Consider the following 18,355-nt stretch of genomic DNA (forward strand, 5'->3'; position numbering starts at 1 on the left):
GAAGAGTCAGAGATTTTGCGTAAGAGGAAGAGATTCATTGACTTCCCCAAGGTTTCACTGAAAGCAGACAGCAGGGACAGGAGCTGAACCCACACATCCTGAATCATAGCCCTTCATCTCAATCACAAGACCCTCCTTCCTCTTGTATGCTTTGCACTATCTACGGTAATCAAGAAAAAGACTGCCTTGCCCTCCTAAATCAGGAATTGAATACTAAATCTATACATCACCTAGAAAATCCAGATGTCTTGATGGAAGGGCAATGGGTTCCAAAGAAATGACAAACTGTGCTATTGCTCCAGAAGGAGGGTGTCATTTCCTAAGCTGGTCATCTGTGTTGAATCAAGATCAATTTAGATGGCAATAGGTTAGAAAATGCAGAGCCTTTCTTAGAAAGATGCAAAAGTGCACGTCTATGCCATGCAGCATGCTCTGCTTGCAAAGCCTGCAGAGCAAGCTCTGAGCCTGCTGACTGTGGAAGTATGTAGTGTTTCGAGTGGCATTGCTGCATCAAGAGAGTGATGCAGATACATTAGCAGCTAAGTTAATAAGCCTCACCGCTCAGAAAGGCACACAAATTCAAGTCCAGGGACATACTTATGCTGTTTCTAAGGCTACCTCAATCACTGCTTATACTCTTGAAGGCCACTGAACCTTGTTCCATTATGCAACGCAAGCATCATCTTTCTTGCTTTCTGGCTTTGCCAAGGTTGGGAAAGGCTATGGTTGTGCTCCATAAATATGTCATGAGGTAAACAGCAAGGAGTTATTTTTGAGCTTTTCCAGCTGAAGATTTTCACAGAACAAAATTGACCTGAGCAAGTTCAGGCTAGAAGTTCTTTAGTCTGAGAGGGGCTTTTCCGTCACAGCAGTGGGGCAAAAAATCCTGGTCTTGGTAAGACAGGCCTTGTTCATTAGTAAAACTAAATTTTTTATGAGATTGCCTTTCCCAGAGGGGTAAACTGGCCTGACTGACCAGGGAGACCTCCTCTAGATATCTTTTCTAGTAAATCTTCTTTCTAAAAAATATCACAATGATCTAGACATTTGGATACTTCCAGAAGGATGAACTAGTAAAGCATTATGCATATATTTTTTAGAGCCGCTCATACATAATAAACAGAATTTTCCACCTTCAGAGAAAATTCTAGCTGACTGAGCATTATACATGCATGTGCATGCCCATGAACATACACTATTTCCAGTACCAAGACCATCTTCAAGCAATTTCTCACTCTTATAATGCATTTATTTTATGTGAAACAGATGCATGTCTTTGGGGTAGGCTTTGTCTTTTAGTCTTATATTGTGAACACCCCTTTCAATTAAAATGGGAAATACAGATTTCCCTGTCTAGCTCCAAGCCTGAAGCCCACTAGCACAAGTAGCTCCTGCAGATTCAGCTGGAATCCTTTCAGCATCCCACAATAAGTCTGCTGGTTGAATTCAGGATGTTTGGACACATATAAATCAGTGCAGCTCCACTGAGCTGTGCTTGTTTACACCAACTGTAAAGAAGCTGAACTAGTAGTGATGTATCTGGCCCTAAGTTCCTTAAACAAGTCCTGAAACACCATCACAGATTTTTACGTTAATCCTATTTAATACCTGCACAGCTAATGATAAGGCCACCCTTGGTGGGACCACTTTTTAAAGTCACATAGGATGTGCTGTGCCTCGTGGGATGAACAACTAACTGAGAAAAGTAGCGAACATTACAAATTAAGATTATCAAACCACTAGAAGTGAACTGGGAGGGGAACACTGACTGATCCTTAATGCAAAATAATTCAGACTTCTAATTAAAAAATATTTTTTTAAAGAAGTCTTCCCTTTTCTTCCCGTGCCCAAATGAAGGCGGAAGCAAGCATTTCCTTTCCCAATGATGGAAGTGATACCAAGTATTATGTTAGTATTAAGTGAACTTCCTCCCATCCATTTCTGTTGAATTAATGTTGTCTGACTCAAGTGCAATTAATAAAAGCGGGCTGTTTAGATCCAACAAACTAAAGCCTTGCAAGTTTATAGACACAATTGCTTCAGGCTCCTCCTATAGTTGATCAGATACAGTGTTTTTTGAATGGACTCAAAGAAACACATTTTCTCACCTGTCAGGCCTACATTAATATCCCTGCTAACTGAACTTTAAGAACGGGCAATTAGTTTTAGTTATAGAAGCTTTCATGGGTAAGGAGGATGAGCAGCCTGTTATCACTGTCAGGACTCATTGTTCCCCTGAATAGATTTGTGTCCCAAACTGTGTGTGCCTCAGTGGTCTGACTGGAAGCCCTGCTGCAGGCCACTGCAGTGACACCTTTATCCTAGCCCCGAAACCACTTTAATGACGATGGAGACAGCAGAGGTGACCATGATCGTAAAAGGAAAATAAACTAATGCTATGCTGAGATTACAAAGCCTAACACCCATTTTCAAGCCATAAGCGGTTTGCTGAAATTTCCTAATCATCCCAATTTATTTTTTGTCTAAGATAAAATCTCCTTTTTGCTCTAAAGGGACGGTACTTAATTTGTAATAAAACACTTGCTCCTGCAAGGAAAAAAGTGCTCAGTAATGTTGCTGAATTTGCAGAAGGGGGATAAGTAAAGTTCTGGCCTTGAAGCAGCAGCCTGAAGAGTGACAACCGCAGTGCCAACACCACTGGTGGGACGCTTGAAAACAAGTCAGGGACCAAGGGTTAGTCCAGCCATTCGAACGTGACAGGAAGGCTAGTTAATAAACACCAGCTAACCCCTTCAATTACAGCAATAAATTGTTCAATTGGTTAAATGTCCACAGGTTCTGCCCCAAACACTGCTGTGAACTGTTTAATTAGCAAACTCTTGCATCACTGGACAAACAGATCTTGGCGAGCCTGGGGGGACGCTCAGCCCCTGGAGAGTGAGGGGCGCTGGTGCCCCGTGCAGCTCGCCTTCACAGGGCTCACCTTTGCAGGGCTCGCCTCTGCACCACGCAACCCACAATGTTTTCACAGCTCTGAAGATTATTCATTGATTGCTGCCTATCTTATAAAACAGAATTAAGACTGTACGGGCCAAATATGGCTTAATTGCCATTCTTTCCGCATCAGTTTTCTGTATTTTGATAAGACACCCCGCAAATTACAGCTTCTCACCTGCCACAAGATTAGATAGCTGTGCACACGATACAGGTTACGCAGCACAAGAGATACCAAATACCTGGAAACTGCATGCTGTACAAATCAGACCTGCAGATTAAAAGTCAGCAGACCTATTTCTTGAAAATATTTAACACACTAAATTTGGGATTATCTCACAAAGAGTTAAGAACATTTGAAGCCTTGTAAAATGATTTATCATTGAGATCACTGCTGGCTACAAAGGGAATTTAGAGTATACACATGAGGCATATACCACCCGTAACATTAAAAAATTTTGATACAAAAGAAGTTTTTGGTAAAAGCTATGTTACAAAAAAAAAAAAAAAGTTATTTCTGGTGAATAAAGTGTATCACTGAGGATCAATTCAGAGTTAAAGACTCAGATAAGTTTCCTTCATTGGACCTTTGATCATTTTGATGAACTGCTGATTCTACATACTCTGTTATTAACTAAAAACCACACACTGGTGCAGGGGGAAAAATGTGTGGGTTTTTAAATTTTTTATATTAATTAGATCCATTTAACAGTAATTTCATGTCTGAAAAACCACCAGTCAAAGGAGATAAGTACTATTTGTTACGTTTACACAATGAGGAGAAATTGCATTTCCCTGCTAAAGTTTTCTTAATGAACTAAAACAGAGGTAAATTTATCACAGTTGGGAGTAAAATACATACAGTATTTGCCTGTGGAAAGTTGTAAGTGATTGCCCCCTGCTCTCTAGCAGAAGTATTTATTTGGTAAAGGGCTTTAGGCAGAAATGTTCTTTCAGAACCAAATTTTTTTATAACACTGAGGAAATCTACCACATTGCACTTCTGCCTGAGAGGTTGAGCCTGGATCCTCAAAGGATACCCAAAGCACAGACAGGCAATTCAATTTACTGGGGGAGGATGGGGTTGGACTATGTCCCATCCTCCACTTCGCAGAAATGCGCAAATCATACTGTTGAACTGAATGCAGGATGCTTCTGGCTGAGCTTGCTGGCTCCTGGGAGTCCTCTCCTGAGCAATGTCTTCTTCCAGTGAGCCTCCTGGACAGCCTCAGCATCTAACTCAAGCTTGAAGATTCTCCTCCAGGTACCTACCACAAGGGTCCACTCTGGGAAACCTGTAGGTTGAGCAGTGTGTTACTGCCTTATGTTTAAGGACATACATGGTCTTGATTTCTCATGTGCATCTTGCAGAGTTAAGCAAAGCAAACTCTTAAATTTGGATTCACAGGGAGACTTCTGTTGACTTCAGTATTTTGAATGCAAATTTTAATCTTTATGTTGCCAGACCCAACAGATAAAAAATGCTGCAAAGAGACCCTTTACTGCTAACAAATTACATCAGTAATATACGTGGTGCTTAATGTCAAAGAGAGTAGTTTTGTTAAATCAGTACCATTAAAAGCTGTGTACTCACTTGCCGAATCCAGGGTTTTTAATGTCTGTGCCTCAGGAGTGGGCAATTTAGAACCACTTTTTTTTTTTTTTTTTTTTTTTCTTTAGTTTTGTAGTACTAAGCGAATTAACATCTCTGAAAAGTCTCGGGGTCTCAGGACAGGCTTTCAGTTGACACCGATTAGCATAGCCTCACTGAATTAAATAGACTGAAGCAATTCAGGCCATTGAGAATCCACGGGGGCAGGGTGGGGAGAAACTGCAAATTAGGAAAAGAATAGAGAACACAATACCAGCACTGATGTCCTGGCACACAGGCTTTTATTCTGGAGATAGTTTACAAGCAGTTCGTAACCTTTGGACTCCAGACAGTCTGTAGAACCAACACGAGGAGGTTCAAGATTTGGTCTGAACCTTCCATCCAGTACGGCACTGTCAATATTTGGAAGGTGCACTGGAACTCATAAAGTTTCCATAAAATGTATGTTAGTGAAACAAAACAAAAAAACCCTGAAACTTGCATTCATAAAGTCATTTTAGACTTTATTACTTTAATCCAAAAAGGTATTAAGGAGATAAATATCTATAACTTTGCTATGCTTAGAAGAGGGATTTCTCAGCTGATGCATTTTTGTTTAACAAACATGGAGTCCAAAAACGGCCTCTTGTTCCAGATTACTTATTTAAGATTCACTTCAAAAATTTTGATTTAGAATAATTCACAGAGATGGTCCAAATGAGATCTTTCTGCCTAAGAAAAAAGTGACTGGAGAATTCACAAACCAAAATCATCTATGTTTCAGGCCCGTCAATATTTCTTTGATGTGTTTAAAATATCTTCACTTTTATTTCCTTCTCCATTATAAATCAATTCAGTTATCATATCAAACCACACTCATGCACGAATAAGTCTGTCAAGATTTTAACAAAGTAACTTCAGGCTACAAATTAAGGTTTTGTTTTTTGATAGTCATTTTAAAAGACTAAGTAAGAAAAGATTTACAGCTATGAATTTCATTTTGTGAATGAAAGATTCTTAAAATAATCACTATGTACTCTAGAGGCTTTCATGACATGTTAACTAGAAAGTGACATTTACTATTAACTTAATTGACAGAGCTTTTGTGCAACCAAAGTCAAATGAAGTATACTGTTAATAAACAACACAAAAATAAAAGAGTTATTTTTTAATTCTCTCATTATTTTGTTTCTTGTCACATGTTTAATGCTCTAAGTCACAGGGAACTTCATTGAATTAAATGTACTTACATCCACGCAAGGCTAACCTAAATGAAGGAGTTGAATGCCCAACAATGTTTTAACAAAGAATTATCTGGTCAATAAAAATACCTTAAATGCATCAAATTCTAAACTTCTGTCCTGAACAAAGGCTGCTATTGTGAGCAGTAGATGCTATACAGTTATAAATCCATTACTTTATTCAAAGCTAACAATCTCATTTGTTTGTAGAGGTAGTTCACTTAATTCACCAAGGGAGGAAAAGTTAGTCTGAAAAAATAATCACAGAGACAATTTCTGAAGTACTCAGTATATCTCCTACTAGCCATGGTCAAAACCCTGAAATATCAACTTACGCTGCCCATAACTCTGGAAAAACAAAATACATTGGTTTTGCTCTAGGTGTGCTTTTGAAGCCTTCTATGTTGAGCTGTAGGGATGAATAATTTGCTTATGCTCAGCAAAAGTCTACTTTTCTTATTTTAAATGCATAGAGGGGATTTGTTTGCCATTAAAAAAAAAAAAAAAAAAAAAAGAGAGAGACAATTACAACTCATCCAGAACTAGCGTTTTTCTAACAGTTTAAGAAGTGTTCAGATTAAAGATACTAAACCCATTTATAAGCCAAGATGATTAATCAAACTGACCATGAAATGCTATCACTGCAAGAACTGTGCTTGCGTGAGAGGTCTCTCCCATATATAAAATGTAAATTATTTCCTTGCTAAAAGTTCAGGAAACAAGATTCTTATCCCATATGCCTTATGACAAGCAATTTCCACAAAGTTTTCAAAGCCCCCAGCATATAAGCAAGATCCACAGAGTTTTGACTCACCTGATCTATTTGGTTTTTGCCTTGTACAGAAAGCTCAAAGTTTCAGCACTATCTTGCCCCTTCATTCACCGTACAGAGTATCTCCACACAGTAACCTTCTGTGTAAAGCATGATCGTGCCTATTTCTCTCCCCTTTCTCAAAGCATGAAAGCAAAGTTACGTCAACTATCCTGAGAAGCTTTAAACTGCATCAAGCACCTGTTCAGACAACAGTCAGTTAAAAAATCAAAGTAACAGCTGAGTTGAGGTCAGCCACCCTACGAACTTCAGGACATACTCAGAGACCCCACTACCCTCATCCCTCCTGTCTTTATTTGAAAATAGCAGCTCTAGTAACGTGATGCCTTCCTTCCCTTCCCTGTTTGAGCAGGCAGTGAAAGCCCTCCTGCTGTCTTCTACTCCTAAGAAGAAAGCATTAGTCTCCAACCTACACTACAGTCTGTCTGCAGAAATAAGATAACTCATCTCACATTGATAGCGTTTGTTTAAGGAGCACAGGTTCAACAGAGCCGGTTAACCATTAGCTAGCACCCATACAGATCATATTACACTCATTATGCATACTTGTTAAGGTATTCTTAAATGAAGTTTAGTTTAAGAGAAGCACTTGGGTCAGTCAGTCTACTCTAAACACTGCTGAAGGGTAACACCAACTGCCTCAACACAGAACATCACGATGCACAGTGAGCCAGCCTTAGGCATAGGCTCCACGTTTGGAGAAATGATGGTTGTCAAACACTTCACTTACACATCTCAAATGTTTATTATCGATACCAAAAACTGCTCAGAAGGAATTCACAGGCACTAAAAACTCATACTAGATGTTTGCAGATTTAACAAATGTCCCTAAAACCAGTCCATGCAAACGTTCCCCTACATTCATCCATAAGCTGCTCAACTCTAAAGGCTGAAAACTGCATCTGTCTTCCTAAAAAATAGTGGGAAGTTACCATGCTTCTTCAAATAATTTTTTCTAGAGTCTCACAAGTTACTCACGCTGGTCAGAAAACTACTTAGTGCTGCCATTATTTTGTATTAACATAAATCTTGACAGAAACTTTAGCTGCAATAATACTTTGTCACGTATTTTGTCAAGACCAAGGCACAAGATTTATTATTGTGGACTTTTATTACAAAACCATCTAGAAGTCACCAGCAAGAGCACCGTGCCAGGCATCACGTAAATGCATAGAAAGAAACCTCACCACGTCAAAGAGTTTGTAATCAGATAGAGAAGGGAGACAAAAAGTGAGAAAAGGGAAGTGGCATTACCTTCACTTCACAGGACAAATAGAGTATGTATTGAGGCTTAGAAAGATTAAGCCTCTTCTCCTGCAACTTTAGAGTGTCAGCTATTAACGTTATAGGGCTTTTTATGCATGCCAGGGCTCACCAGCACCAGGACTGAAACACAAGGGATTGTCAGTATCCAGTAACTGAGTCTAAATCAGACGTAGGAACTGAACGTACAAGTCTCCTGTGTCCTACCCATGATTTTAACAACCCCAGCTTTACCCCATTTTTACACCTATACACCCTTCTTCTTGTGACAGTTGGTGCTAGTCTGTTCCTGGTTTATATTAATTCAAGATCCAAATCTAGTGCCTAGCTTTTCAATCTTTGTAGCACAAATAAGATTAATTTTTAATTTTAAGGCCCTGATTCAGCAACACTCAACTACGTGTTTAATTCTATCCCTATTCAGTAAAGTACTTAAGTATTTGCTTAATTCTCATTTACTCTGCTGAGACTTGAACATGTGCTTAAAGATAAGCCTCTTCTTAAGTACTTTGCTGAACTAGGGCCTAAACTGTGACCTAGGAGCCAGGAAGAAAAGAAAAAAATAGATCAATAACATTCAGTGTTATTTCCTCACAAATATTAGGCTAGCTGAAAGGAAAAGATGAAGAAAAATTAAAAAAAAATCACTTTGATTCAAGTAGTACATACAGTTAGTACAGTTGTTTTATGGGAAGAGACAAATTTTATTAAATCCTACTAAGAAACATCTCTTTAAAAATTCTCTTGTTGCCCATTTGTATCCACAAACATGCATTACAGCAATGTGTTGAACCAACCACACACTCTCAGGTACATGACTGGAATCTTGAAGTTCTTCAAGCTAGGTACCTGATCATTAAGTATAAATTAAAATTTGGAGCAGAATTCAATTGAACAAGTACAGTTGAATAGAATTCAATCTTGTATTATCTTAAGACAAAAATAATGGAGAAATTGGAAAGATACCAGGGAATGGACCTCATGCTAAAAGCAAGAAGAAAAAGAAAGATAAGACTCTGGTACTCCACTAGGAAGAAATTGCTAGAATTTAGTCATCATCAACAAAGACCATGCAGACACTGTAATACATTCCCTTGCAAAAAGGTCTCATCATGGGTGGGTCCTTGGGCCAGCATGGAGATAATACAAGACCAGGATCAAAGAAGCCCTTGGCATGTAGGGAAAATATGTCTACACATCTAAGCTTAAGCTTAGATAGCAGAGAAAGAAAAATATTACTTTATTTTAAAAAACCCATATTGGCTATTGGCTTATTTTCTTATGTATTTGTCTGCCCTACCCCTGCGACGCTGAATCATTCCGTAAAGCATGCTTCTCCAGTGGTAAGATCCTAAACTGACCAAACATACCCTTTTTACTGCAGGCTCACTGTTGAAGCTAAAGCTACCTTGCCTGTTACAAGGGTATCAGTATCAATTCAACTGGCATGGCCAGAAAATACTGGGAAGCTACAAGTCAGGAAAGGTATCTGCAGACGAAATTTATGTTCTATTTCTTCCAACAATATATCCCTATCACTTCACTGGCAAAAAGTTTTGTCAAGCCCAAGTACTAAAGCTGAATACTGCCAAACTGTAGAAAGATGCTTTCACTATGTGTGTGCCCACGCAACTAGAACCGGATGCCCCACATGACTTCCACCCTTGGAGAAACTGGCCCATGAGCATTTTGCCAGGAGAAGGGCCCTTCTCACAAATAAAGACCAAACACATGTCACTGGAAGGTCTTCTGTTGGCAAGTCTTTCATGTCAGCTGTTACTGCTGCTCTTCCTTCAGGAACTGCTGTTTCTCTGTAGTTGGGGTCACTCTTTTCATCTACCTTTTGATTTCTAGCAAACAGGAATGCTATTTAATCTTTGCAATTCCTAACTTACACATATGCTTAACTTCATGCACTGTGAATGGTTCCACTGAAGCCTGAATTACAGTACATAAAGCTAAAACATATGCCTAAGCGCCTGCAGGATTGGGGCCTAAAACCTGAGCATTTACTAGCTATTACCCTTTTGATGGATCCACCCCACTATAACGATGGATAAAAGTATTTATAAAAAAACCTTTGAAGATGAGAGATACTCCATAAGTACATGTGTGGGGTAAGGGAAGTGGAAAGGGCTAGAGACACAGATTGCATTGGCTGCCCTGATGTTTGCCATAGAAACCATACATCATTATTAGCAGCTGTAGGATTAAGAAGCCTACGTGGCTGAGGTAGTTACTCATATTTTGAATGAGCACAGACAGATAGCAGAGGATGCAGTTTCTCAGCTTCTACCTCAATTCAGTCCTCAGAAGGAAGACACCCATGAAGACACACCATTCCTTGGAATGTTCTGCGGCAGTAATAACCAGGCTCATCATCAACATGCACAGCCACCCCTGTCAACATGGCCTTTGTCTCTCTCCTGCCTGTGCAGCAGTGGTCATGGTCAACAGCTAAGAGAGAGGATGGCGAAGGGATAAAAAACATTTAATCTGTATTCCCGTTGTCAGAAGGGTAGGAAAGGTTACCTGGTGCTCCCCTTCAATCACACGCAGAGCCAGGTACCTGCTGTCCCCTCCTGAGCTGCCAGGGCTGTGGAGGTATAAAGTATTTTCTAACAAAAAGAAACTGGATCACTTGCCTGGGGGAGCCATAACATTTATTCCAACAACAATGAAAGATGGCTTTGATCACTGCAGCGGCCATACGTCTCTGATTGCAGATGGCAAGCCCACCTCAACAGTTACAACGCATGTACCAGCCTCCTTCCTCCCGCCAGGCTGGATGTCAAGCTAATCAGTTTGATCTGACAGATTTTAATTAAATTAATTAAGGCCTTTCTGAATGGACTTGATTAGTGTTCCATAGAGGAATCCCTTGTGAAAAGAAACCCTGTCAGGAAAGGCACTAATATTCGTCTCGTCTCATAATAAGAAGTTTCTTGGGTTGTTATTGGATTTTTTACACCATTAATAAAAGTACTTTATAAACACATAGTGTATGATGGTTTTGAAGCCTCACACCCAATTATATTAAATTAACAATAGCCTTCTACAAACAAACAGAAGATTTTCATGTCCTCCTTCAAGCAATTTTGTTACTCTGCAGTTACTGCCAACTCCAGCATTTCAAATACAACCACTTATTCAGATTTAAACAGAAATATGCAAAATCAAGATGCAAAACAATCCTGATTACTTCCAATCAGCCCTCTCAGAGTGGCTTCTTGTACAAATATTGGAAACTCAGCACGTGTAGAAATGTGGTGTTGGTAACACTGAGAGGCCATCTTGTTCCCCACATTGGTTTGTGCAAGAACAAAGACCATTTTTGTTCCACAGGACTTGATGAGATTGTGTTGGTGTCGGGGTTACCATTAGCCGGGGTCCTTATTTCTCCGTGCGGGAACAGGAACGACACAACACCAATGTGATGATCAGATCGTCCATCTTTTTTTTTTTCCAGTCCTCGTTACATTTATATCCTACTAAGTTCCGTACACGCACTCATCTATTTTCTAATAGGCTACAGGTTATCTACACACGCTGTTCATGCGCCTCTACAGGCATTTGCATTGGTTAATTGCAATTAGCATGTAAAGCCCAAAACTTGCCAAAAACTCCCCTGTCTCATACCCTGTTTTGCTCAGACTTGTGTGCTTTTGCTGACCACAGGTGTTTCTCACTTATCTGCTATCTTGTTTTTGCCAGCCTTATTTTGCTGGCCTTGTCTTCGTCCTTGCATTCTTCTGCCTGCACTAACTTTCCCTCAGCGCGGCCCAGACTCCTACATGTTGGCATCATTTTGAAAGGGTTCAATATGGGCAAAACCTCCTCTTGTCTGCACAGATGCAACAGCATGACCAAATTAGAAGGCATCATCTTGCTTCCCATATCACATTTGCGATCTGCAAAAGCGGCGAAGCTGGCAATCCCCTGGTGCTGGTAAATGACAAATGGTCACAGTCGCACCGTACACAAGAGATGTCCCACTACCTGAGACAGGCACAGACAGTGCACGCTAAGTAGCAGGTCCTGCAGCTAGTAATGACCACTGCTGTATCAGAGCTAGTCAAATGGATGTGTGCCTCAGAAGCCTATTAAAAAGTGACATGAAAACCTAAGTTTACAAACAGAAAAGCTCACTGTACTGCATTTACAGTAAGGGCATCCTTGACTAGATGATAACCATAAAAATGCAGGTAATTCTTATGGCTAGTTTAAATTAAATGTACTTCGAAAAATAAACTCACCTCTAAATCTTTTTTTAATTTTACCTTGTGTATCAGGCAGAAAGTGGACTTCTCTACCCACTTTTCGTACCTCCTGTTTCCCCCCACTTTGTAGGTTTAATTTAATAGTAAACGAAGCTTGCGAAGAGTTGCAAAGGATTTTGAATTCAACCTGAGAAGAAGTATCAGTGATCTTGTTGACTGAAAGGATGCTAAGAACTCAGGTGCTGAAAAACCTCTACTTCACCTACCAACACTTCCTTTTCCTCTGAAGCCAGTGGTCATTCAGAACACTTGGTCTTGAAGTGTCAAATGATGGTGAGCCCTACAAATTTTTTTCTGACAGGCTGAACAGGGGAAGGGAACTCTGAGGTGGGAAGACACTGCATTTGGAATGAAAGTAAAAATGAAGAAGAAAAAGTAATAGGAAAAGGATAGAAAAAGGAGGCAAAAAGGATGGAGCAATAAGCTAGAGAGAGAAGGTTAAGACACAATGTACTCTGAGGGAGAGAGTGAGTGAGATAAAACAAGAAGTAAGGCTGTCTTCCAAAGAAAGAAAAAATCCTGAAAAAGAGAAAATATTGTTAACAGGCACTTACTTTATTAAATAAGAAAGAGGAAAGAAAAAGAGGACGTTACAATTTTTATTCCATGCCCCTCTGTTTCTATTTTTTCTATTTTATTTTCAACATATCTGTGATGCTATATATGTCACAAGAAAATCCTGTGTTTTGCAAGTCAGCACCCATTTACTATAGTGTTTCAATAAACAAAAGCTATTCCATCTTATCTGCTGGTTAGTCTGAATCCAGCAGATCCAAATGTGTTTTCTGGTACTATTTTGATTAGTCATGGTTTTCTGAAGTTCAAATTCATTTATTCTGAGTTTGAGCCAATAACTAAAGTCTTCTCATTGTACTGAGATTAGATTTACATGTTGATGTAAAAATTCTACTCTCAAAAACATACCTAGTTGCAGCATCTGTTGCAGTTCTATTCTCATGATCACACCCAGAAAATAAATTGGCTAGAGTGTAATTCTGTCTAGTAATTTCAACAGAAACATCTATTTTGAGACTTTCTGGGCTATTTTATAAATGCTTCAAGGAAAGAAGGCAGACAAACAAAGAAGGACAGATTTGCCTTTGCTGGAAACAAAAAAGGGCTTTGTTTAATAAATTATACAAAGAAAGATAGGTTGCAATAAAAAAGACACATCCAGGAAGAAAAAAGAATTCAGTGAGACTGACCTTCAAGTTCCCTCTACTCTTTCATTAACTGTCCACTGAGGTGATCCCTGGCCAAATACGGGCAATTCAGAGCCTGTCATAGAATTACAAGATGAATTAGGGACTGCTGTCACAAATTTACAGCTACCAAGGCCTCTGCTGATTAAATTTTCCCAGACTTGAAAGTAATTTCACTGGAAACACTCTAAATGTGGCCCTAAGATCAGCATCACGACAAATGAGTAAGGGGAATAACACTTTTCCCTTCCAATTACCGGGTGATTTTTTTCACCTGTGTGATTTGTAATCAAATAGACATAATTTAAGACAGTGTGACATGACAGTGCCAGATCTAACATGGATTGTTTGCATCCTAAAAAACTGCCCAGAAAAATCTGAGTTTTCAGTTCCCTTAAGGAAAGGTGACTCCTGTGTTTTCTTTTAACTTCTGACTTGCAGAGCTTATTAAGTAACTGCAATTATCACAGCAAACAATTACTGACTCACCACAAAATCAATCGAAAAGCTAATGTAGTTGAAACTGTACACAGATACGTTCACTACAGGTGAGTAACTTCACATGCGTGAGTAGTGTCACTGCACTCAGTGGCATAACTCACATGCATAACTATTTGCAAAACCAGGGCCTCAGATTGTAGTAAACTCACTGAAGCAGAAACCAGATCTTATCTGCCTGTAAAGCACCTGGCAGTGCACCTATCTTTGCCACTACATAAATTCATTATCATTAGCATCTGAATTTTGTCAGCTCTAGCATTCTCCCCTAACCTCAAACACTGAATTTCTTCCCAGAGAGATGTTTGTGCATGGTGGATGTTAATAATATGTAGGTGGATATTTAATTATTCTGGGATTTAATTTAGAGTTGTTTCAAAAATTTCAATACAAAATAAACGTGTGTAAGACATCTGAAAAGCTTCTAAGGTCTGAGGTCTGGGTGGGGTAGGGGAAAACTTTAAAGGTAAAAAATATACTGAATTGAAATCCTGAAACACTTTGACCTTTAAACAGAACCTTCCTCCCCTCCTGAGGTTTAAGATAAGTTCAGCAAACAAAATTTCACCCTGGGCTTGACACATAATCTGCTAAATTACTGAAGAAATAAACAAACACTTTTTCCTTTAAAAAATCTCAACATCATTTTAGGGGAAAGACAGACCTCACTTATAACTACTGGCAATGGTTTTTACATACAAGGTAAGCACTCTTCGATTTTAACAGGAAATACAAACTTTGACAGAAAATGTTGTGAAATAGCAGCTCGAAGATAAGGAACTCTGAACAAAATGACTTTTGGTCATCTGAAGAAAAGAATAGTCATCTTCCTTAATCATTCCAGACTGATTGCTTCAGTTTGGTAATCTCACATTTCAATAGGTTTTTACTGCCGAACCTACAGAAACGGGGAGGGGGGACAGGAAAGGAGGGGACTGGAAGTGCCCGTCAATTCACTCAACCGTTCTGGTGCACCTCTGCTAACATTTTTTAAAAGTTGTCCAGTTTTTCCTTCAGAATGCCACCTGATTTCATTTCCAATGACAAAAAACCAACCATGAGCAAGTAAGTCAAAAAAAAAAAAAAAAAAAAAAGAGCACGATCTAGTGGTATACAGTTCTTTTTTTTTTTTTTTTTTTTCCCCCTCAGGAAAAAAAAACAAATTTGAAGGGAACATTTCCATGTTTGATTCTCGATGAATAAGCAAATCTTATTCATCAAGACAGCAGCTGGCTTTGATGCCTGCATTGGTATTCAGTGCCACTCTTTTTCTGCCTCTGCTTTCTCTTCTGAGATCTAGCCTTTGCTAGCAGACTATTTAGACAGCACCTTCAACAGTCACAAAATACTCAAATACTCCAGTGAACAGTGAAAACTACTACTATGTGTTCACCAGACCAAAACTAAACTGAAATGGAGAAAAATAAACAAAACCAATCAAAAATAAGAAAAAGGAGTAAACTCTTCCTTTAAGTAAGACAGAACTCCTAACTTACTAATCACATGCCAGCAAAGATGTTAATTTTAACCATAGTGACAAAAACTGATTAAATTACGTATTACACAAAAAGACTGTCTCATTATAATGGGGAAGAAAAAAAGAAAGCAAGCATTATTTTTTACCTTTGTCTGAGACCTTGGATATGTATGCACACAAGAACTCTTTACCTGCTCCCTTGTAACACCCACTGTCTAAAAGCTGTTTTTCTTTTATTGTTCCATAAATCACAAAAGCTCCACAAGTCAGTGTCTGGTAATACATCTTTCTTCAAATTCTTAGCTGGGTCCGTAAGGAAAAAAAACAAAACAAAACAAAAACACTCGATGAAATTTTATTTGTGTTTACCATTTCTGTAGGCAGTATGATGCCAAGTCCTACAGTGTAGAGTAATACTATTAATTTTTAATACTCAACTCTTTAAGTCAAAGAAAGCAGCATGTTTTTCAAGTCTCTGATAAAATAGACAGGAATATCAGATTAAATGACAAAAAGAGTTACAGAAATAACAATATATGATTAAAACACAAACAATGACAATGAAATCTAATCTACTCTGAATCTTCATCTCTTTCCCTGCTTGTGCCCTGTAACAGAAGACTGAATACACTCACAGTATCCCACCCCAGAGAGACGAGTCTCTCTTCACACAACATAGACCACTTTGCATCTAATAACTATGTACATTTTAAATTAATTTAACTCGGAAGAGTGACAAAAAGTACAGCTGATACTTGACTGCATAAGCACTTCCTTAAGGTGTACATCATCTTGGGGGCTGTGCCCACCTCAGGAAGTAACCCTTGGTGGCAGTTACTTACTCACAGCTCTCTCTTCGCATCGAAAACACAAAGTGGAAACCTCCCGTTGGATATAGGTGAGAACACAAAGTGTAGTCTGCTGGCCAGTGCCTAGGGCAGGTGTGAACGAGGGCCGGCCGGCCGCTTTCACACTGAGACCAGCGCCAGCAGATCTGAGTCTTTATGAAGTGAGAAAGTAGAGCAGAAGCTAAGAGGGTACATCTTTTAAGCAGGATATTTAGGAGACTCTGCAATCCTTTTACCAGACACACAAATGCAACCTGGCTGCCTTTTTTTTTTTTTTCCTCCACTCTAAAAATACTAACCCTTCTCCTGAACTAGTTGGAAGGGACTTGCGAAGGGGTGGAGTAAGGGAAATCAGTGCAGCAAGTCACCTTTCAGCCACCTATGACATCAGCCTGCTGCCCTGATTCCTTCATTAATACCTTTGAGCTGAAAACAATGGGCCTGCCATTAAGCACCACACAGTTCCAGATAAGAAAGCCCTAAGCAGATAATAATCGGTGCATTTAGCTGGATTTCAAACATTCAGCTGCTTAATCATTTCTTCCTCACTGCATGCTACCCAAACACAGGGGGAATGCTTTGGATGCCTTGGGCTAAGGAAGAAGGAGCTGGGGTGTGGGGAAGCGGAGGGAGAGAGCAGAGCCACAGGATGGGGATTGGGGGGGGAGAGGAGGATTTCATTCGCAATCCTCTCCCTGGGAAATGAAAACATTTCTTAATTGCCATTAGGGAAATAGGTTAAATACAGGCTTGGTAAGCTGCTAAGGGCTGGCTAACAGATTAGAGCGGATGGCTGTTGAAGTATACTCATTTCCATTATATGACAGGGCAGGGAATTTTTATTTTCTTAATAGTCTTCAAAGACTGTTCCTGTCAGGCACTGGGTGTGAGACTGCTAGTTAGATTTTAACTAGTCACCTTCCAGCTGATGAAATGAGGCCCAATTCTCTGGCCCTGAAGTGACTGCTTTACTGCTTCATCTAAGGAAACAGAAACTGTAGAACATGCTGACGAGGAAGGTATTGTAACATCTGCCTGCTTTGCTCACACAAAGTAACAATGACTAACCGCAGAATCAGAGAAACTAAAGACATGATGCAGCATACCTGCCACGCCAGGAAAGAAGGGGAAAGAAGCATCTCAGGATCCCCAAACACTGAGCAGACTGACAGGCTGAGCTCCGGCTTAACAGCAGTCCTGCCAGGGCTGAGTAACTCCTCACCTCTGAAACCTTAGGGCCCATGTGGGTGCGAGTGTGGGCAACTTATGAAACAACACTTGCCTACTAAGATCTTCAAAGACCTCTCCCTCTGCACATTCACCCAAGGCACTTCTTTCTGGTGGGTGTCCTTACTCTTCACCTGTAGGTTCCTCAAAAGCCTCACCCCTAGCCTACAAAGAGGATGGTAAAAAAAGTTTCCAGCAAACTGAGCAGGAGCAAATGGAAACCAAGTTTCCCTCTAAACGGGCACAGTCTTACTCATCCACAAAACTAAAAAGTGGCTACAAGCAGTACACACTGCAAAGCTGAGACACCATCCTGTAATCCTTCGTCATGCAAAACTCCCTGGGGCATGAGTGGGAGTTTTATCTGAGTAAGGTCTTAGTTTTTTAAGGAAAGCCTTTGTTCTGGGGCTCCCTAAAGCCAACATACTGAACTATGCAAACGATCACGGATTGGCAGGTGAAGTCGACAGGGGGTCATTTGAAGAACAAGTTTCAGGCAGCAATGCTGGTTTAAAGCAGTTGCCACCACCCCCCTCTTCCTACCTGCAGATGCATTTACTTTTCTCCACTCCAGTCTTCCCCAATGATAAAGAGACAAGCATTTGTACAGCTGTGTGCAAAATGGAACTGCTCCAGCTGTAAACTACTACCCTGGCTAGGTGCTCTTCCACAAGCTTTAATGGACACTCATAAACAATTCTGAGGCAGGGAACACTATGGCCATGATTTAATAAACAAAGAACAGGGACACACAGGCTACAGCCATGGCTGCAACTGTTCTACAGCACTGCAGACTACTCACCCAGAAGAGCCCATGCCCACCCTACCAGCATCTTTTAACTTCTATGAAAGGGCTGCAGCCAAGTCAGCTACCAGCAATGTCCCCTGGTCTGTCTTTTAACACCTGAACTGTGCCCAGGAATTGTCCAAAAGACTGTTGG

At 39.9% G+C, this 18,355-nt stretch overlaps 1 protein-coding gene across 2 annotated transcripts in view; it reads right to left on the reverse strand.

Moving 5' to 3' along the window:
* The window catches only part of PRDM1 (PR/SET domain 1), a 65,200-nt gene extending 48,827 nt beyond the window's left edge, over positions 1-16,373 (reverse strand). The window contains exon 1 of one of the 2 annotated variants that reach the window (XM_074819423.1): positions 16,182-16,373. The gene's annotated coding sequence lies outside the window, so the exon portion shown is untranslated. Of the gene's footprint in view, positions 1-15,485; positions 15,658-16,181 lie in introns of those variants that run through there. The other variant, XM_074819424.1, reaches the window with a different exon arrangement.
* Between the last annotated feature and the right edge of the window lie 1,982 nt (positions 16,374-18,355).

Source organism: Strix aluco, chromosome 3 (assembly GCF_031877795.1).
Source record: "Strix aluco isolate bStrAlu1 chromosome 3, bStrAlu1.hap1, whole genome shotgun sequence".
NCBI lineage: Eukaryota > Metazoa > Chordata > Aves > Strigiformes > Strigidae > Strix > Strix aluco.